The sequence below is a fragment of the Oryx dammah genome, unplaced genomic scaffold (assembly GCF_014754425.2).
Source record: "Oryx dammah isolate SB20612 unplaced genomic scaffold, SCBI_Odam_1.1 HiC_scaffold_26, whole genome shotgun sequence".
Classification (NCBI taxonomy): Eukaryota; Metazoa; Chordata; class Mammalia; order Artiodactyla; family Bovidae; genus Oryx; species Oryx dammah.
The window spans coordinates 96307500-96313148 of record NW_024070210.1 but is presented as its reverse complement, the minus strand read 5'-3'; the positions used below and the strand labels follow the sequence as shown (position 1 = coordinate 96313148).

At 42.0% G+C, this 5649-nt stretch overlaps 1 pseudogene; it reads right to left on the bottom strand.

The window, feature by feature from the left end:
• Window positions 1-3863: 3863 nt before the first annotated feature.
• On the bottom strand, window positions 3864-5132 carry LOC120852636 (annotated as a pseudogene).
• Between the last annotated feature and the right edge of the window lie 517 nt (window positions 5133-5649).

The following is a 5649-nucleotide window of genomic DNA, read 5'->3' as shown; positions in this document are numbered from 1 at the left end:
TGCTATAGGCTTTATTTAAAGCCTTACTGTAAACTTGTTTTCTCAGTTCTTTGGTTTCCTTCTGTTTCTTCACTGAGATAGTCATCCATCAGATGACTATTCCTAATGGATGCTCTTTACTCCTAGAAGTCATCTTATGAACTCATGGCTTGGGGAATGACTAACATAGGTGGTTAATATCATTGTGCTTAAAAATTGGGGTGCCATTTTGTCAGCTTTATAAATGTTTGAATTATGCTTACTAATATAAATACCATGCATTCCCATGTATCTGCCATGAATTCCTCAAGATATCTGAAATGCAGTCTACACCAAAAATCAAATCATTACTACAGTAACATTAGTCTAAGAATGACCCCTAGTAACCCTTACTCAGAGGGCGGAACCAAGAGCCAAGAGAGTAAAACAAAAAGTCAAGGAGAATTATTCTCCTGCTTTCAGGCCTCAATGAGTTAGCCGAGCTGGATGTCAAAACTGCTTCGGACTGATAACTCCTTGTGTTTTCCATTTTCACCCCATTTGAGCTGGAATGCCTGAACTGTTATCTTGTGCCTATCCCACCATTGTATCTTGAGAGTGTGGGGGCAAACTACTTGTCTCTATAGTTCCACAGGGAGTGTGGAATTAGAGAGGGAATGTGCCCTAGGAGCTTCATCAGAACCTGATTTAGATGATTTTTTTTTTTTTTTTGACTTTTGAGTTGATACTGAAAAGGGATAGTTTCCCCTGGGAAACTTTGGAGCAGGTACAGGTATTTTGCGTGTGAAACAGATGTGGATTGTTGTGGAGGAGAGGGTAGACAGGCAGTAGTCAGAATTCTACCCCAGTGTCTTTCAATCCTGTATAATCAAATCATCTGCCCCTTTAAGTGCTGGTGGAAACTAAGAATGTGATTATATCCCTATGATTATGTTAAATGTCAAAATGGAGATTGTTCAGCTGGGCCTAATCAAGGAATTACATGAGCTGTGTACAAGCAGAGAGTGGTCCCTGGCTGAGAGTCAGCATGAAAAGGAAGACCTCTGTCCTATAACCAGAAGGAACTGCTTTCTGCTAATAACACAAATGAGCTTGGAAGCAGGTTCTTCCTTGGTCGGGCCTCCATAAAAGCATGCCACCAGTCGACATTTTGATTTCACCCTGTGTGATTCCCAGGAGTGGACCAGCTCTGCTTTCCAGACTTCTGCCAGACAAAACTGTGAGCTAATAAGTGGGTGTTACTTGAAGACACAAAGTTTATGGTGATTTATCACAGAGCAGTTGGAGAAGACTCTTGAGAGTCCCTTGGATTGCAAGGAGATCCAACCAGTCCATCCTAAAGGAAATCAGTCCTGAATATTCATTGGAAGAACTGATGCTGAAGCTCCAGTACTTTGGCCACCTAACGTGAAGAGCTGACTCATTAGAAAAGACCCTGATGCTGGGAAAGATTGAAGGCAGGAGGAGAAGGGGACGACAGAGGATGAGATGGTTGGATGGCATCACTGACCCGATGGACATGAGTTTGAGTAGGCTCCAGGAGTTGGTGATGGACAGGGAAGCCTGGCTGCTGCAGTCCATGGGGTCACAAAGAGTCGGACAGACTGAGTGACTGAACTGAACTGATCACAGAGCATGAGAAAACTAATACAGTTTCTAAGTATGTGTTGACCATGTACAATGTTAACTATCCCTTTCTGTAACTGAAGTCAATTATTATTCATATTAATTTCTCATTCAGAAAACTAAAATCATGGCATCTAGTCCCATCACTTCATGGGAAATAGATGGGGAAACAGTGGAAACAGTGGCTGACTTTATTTTTCTGGGCTCCAAAATCACTGGAGATGGTGATTGCAGCCATGAAATTAAAAGACGCTTACTCCTTGGAAGGAAAGATACGACCAACCTAGACAGCATATTCAAAAGCAGAGACATTACTTTGCCGACAAAGGTCCGTCTAGTCAAGGCTATGGTTTTTCCAGTAGTCATGTATGGATGTGAGAGTGGGACTGTGAAGAAAGCTGAGCAACGAAGAATTGATGCTTTTGAACTGTGGTGTTGGAGAAGACTCTTGAGAGTCCCTTGGACTGCAAGGAGATCCAACCAGTCCATCCTAAAGGGGATCAGTCCTGGGTGTTCATTGGAAGGACTGATGTTGACCAATACTTTGGCCACCTGATGCAAAGAGCTGACCTATTGGAAAAGGCCCTGATGCTGGGAAAGATTGAGGGCAGGAGGAAAAGGGGACGACAGAGGATGAGATGGTTGGATGGCATCACCTACTCGATGGACATGGGTTTGGGTGGACTCCGGGAGTTGGTGATGGACAGGGAGGCCTGGCGTGCTGCAATTCATGGGGTCACAAAGAGTAGGACACGACTGAGCGACTGAACTGAACTGAATTTCTCATTGTCTTATTAGCTCTGATGACAACTAACAACCACATATTGCTTCTTTCAGACTCAATCAGATCACATGTTTCTGTGTCCTTTGAGTTCCCAAGGAACTCTAATTCATTATATTTATCATGGTAATGGAACTGAATGAAATCAGAATTCTGTAGGTGGTAAGTTTCACAAGAGACTTAGATGATAACAGAACATGTGTGCACATGCTCAGTTGTGTCTGACTCTTTGCCACCCATGGACTGTAGCCAGCCAGGCTTCCCTATCCATGAAAATTTCCAGGCAAGAATATTGGAGTGTGTTGCCATTTACATGAAGGCCAAGAATGATTGATGGAGACAGACAGAAGGGTTGACAGGCACTGTAAGTCACATGGGTATGGGAGACAGCCTAGAGGTTAGGACAAGAGAAGATGTTTCAGTGATTCAGCATCCAGTCTAAGATATTAGAGAAATGAAGGCTCAGGTTCATGAGCAAAGAGCCTGAAAAACTAGGACCCAGCCTAAGAAGACACCAAGCTTCAGGCTCTAGACCAGAGGTCTAGATAACAAACTAGCAGAGAAGACATGAGATTAGGCCACCCCCAACTTATCTCAGCATGGTAAGAAGTTATACAGGAAAGGAGGAACCTGTAACCCACATAGCTGGGGGATCAACAGACATTTATCAACAAGGGTAAAGGTTTTTAAAATGTGGTTCTTCCCTCCTACACTGTTGGTGGGAAAGTAAATTGGTGCAGCCACTACGGAAAACAGTATGGAGGTTCCTCAAACAACTAAAAATAGAATTGCCATATGATCCAGCAATCCCACTCCTGGGCATATATCCAGACAAAACTGCAATTTAGAAACATACATGCACCCCATGTTCATAGAAGCACTATTTACAATAACCAAGCCATGGAAACAAACATCCATCAACAGATGAAAAAAGAAGATGTGGTATATATATATATATATATATATATATATATATATACACACAATAGAATACTACTCAGTCATAAAAAAGAATGAAATAATGCCATTCGCAGCAACAGGGATGGACCTGGAGATGACTGTACTAAGTCAGAAAGAGAAGGACAAGTACTATATGATATCACACGTGGAATTCAAAATATGACACAAATTAACTTATCTATGAAACAGAAAGAGACTCACAGACATAGAGAATAAATTTGGGGTTGCCAAAGGATAAGGGAGTGATAAATTGGAAGTTTGTTTGGGATTAGTGAAGTGAAAGTGAAAGTCGCTCAGTCGTGTCCGACTCTTTGCGACTCCATCAACGACACAGTCCATGGAATTCTCCAGGCCAGGATACTGGAGTGGGCAGCCTTTCCCTTCTCCACGGGATCTTCCCGACCCAGGGATCAATGTGCTGCCCTCATATCCAACTTCTGACTATAGTCTGAAATATCATCAATCTATAGGATGGAATATAGACACTAATAACCTTTCATTCCAAAGAGCCTGGCCTTCCTTGATCTTGTCTTCTTGAACTTTGGCTTTTATCTGCATCCCTCTTACTGGGACTGGCAGCACTGTCACTGAACACGAAAACTAAATAGGAACATTTCTTAGTTCCACTGTATGCCTAGAACAGAGGCTCACATGGTAGGTGATTAAGGACTTACTGTAAGGTAGCAGATTTTTAAATATACATGCTTTCTTTTTAGAAGAAACAAAAAAAGAATGAAAAAGCTAAAAAAATTATGTATTAAAAAATTACATGTAAGGAAACTATAGGAACAGCCTCTAAACCCTGTTAGCTGGTTCAAAAGCTCACAAGGACGTTATATTATAACATATCAGGTAAGCCCTTTCCCTCGGACCTCTGATAGCCCCCGGCAGTGTCGTAAAATATTCAGTATCGCATGAAACCGCTTGTCGACTTTCAAAGCTGTGAACTCCTTTATGTCAGCTTCCACTACAAAATAATGACCTTTGGTTTCGTTCGTTTCTTCCGTCAATAAATCTGTGATAGAGATTTCTGGCCACAGAACTCACAGACTTTTTTGGTGGATGTAGGATCTTATATTTACTAACAACTGCCTTGTTGATTTCTTTAATAACATCATTAATGTGACAATAGGTTAAGCGGGATTTCATGTAGGCAGGAATGCCATTAAACTCATCAGAAGTTATAAATGGCATTTCTTTAATACTTCTTTGTTCTTTGGGAGGCTTCTTTGTGGGTGCAGGTTCCTCAGCTTTGACTGGTTCTTCAGGGTCAAGATCTGATCTGTTAACAAAGTTCTGGGTAACTGTTACTTGAGGCAAATGGGGAGGGATGTTTTCTTTGAGATGCTCCACTTCTTTATAATCTTCTTCAAGAGATTCAAAGAGTTCCTTGAGGGAACTGTTGGTTTGTTCTTGATACTGAATTTCCAATTCCAATTTAGTTAGAAGTTCATTTACTACAATGATCTCATCTCCTATTTTATTTAAAATGGTCTTCGAGGTAGGTTCTTTCCCACAATTTCTCAATGACAGAGTTTTTTTAATATTACCAATCTTTTCAGTAATATGAGAGCATAACTGTTCCAGATCTGAGGCCATCCTTTAAGCCTCTTGTGTGGGTCCGGGAGCAAAGGGCCCACTCAGCGGGGTCGCGAGGCGCCGAGAACCGCCCCCTCCCCCACCCAATCTCGGTCGGAAGCGTAGGGTCTCCAGACCTGGCTCCGGGAGCGAAACTCAAACTGCTCGCTGGTACTCCCGCACTCGGCGCCGCGCAGGCGCACAGCCGCTCTCCATATTAGCAGATGCAAACTATTATATATAGGATGGATTAAACAATAAAGTCCTACTATATAGCATAGGGAACTATATTCAGTATTCTGTAATAACTTCTATGGGACAAGAATTTGAAAAGAAATAGATATATGTATATCTGAATTTCTTTGCTGTGCAAGAGAAACATACAATATTGCAAATCAACTAAACGTTGATAAAACAAATTTTAAAAATAAAATGTGGTTCCTGGATTAGTAGTAACAGCATCACCTGCGAATTCATTGGGATTACAAATTCTCCAGCCTGAGACCTAAGGAAACAGAAACCCTTGGAGGTAAGGCTCAGCATCTGAGGTTTTAACACAGCCTCCGGCCATTTCGATGCACAATGAAGTGTGAGAACCAGCAGTAGTGCCCTCACCCTTACCAACAAGCATCTTGAAAGCCACAGAACCAGGCCCCTAGCCTAGCTTCCTCTATCCTCACACTAGATCCTCTCTGTCAGGACATGTGGAAAGGCAGCAACAGTCA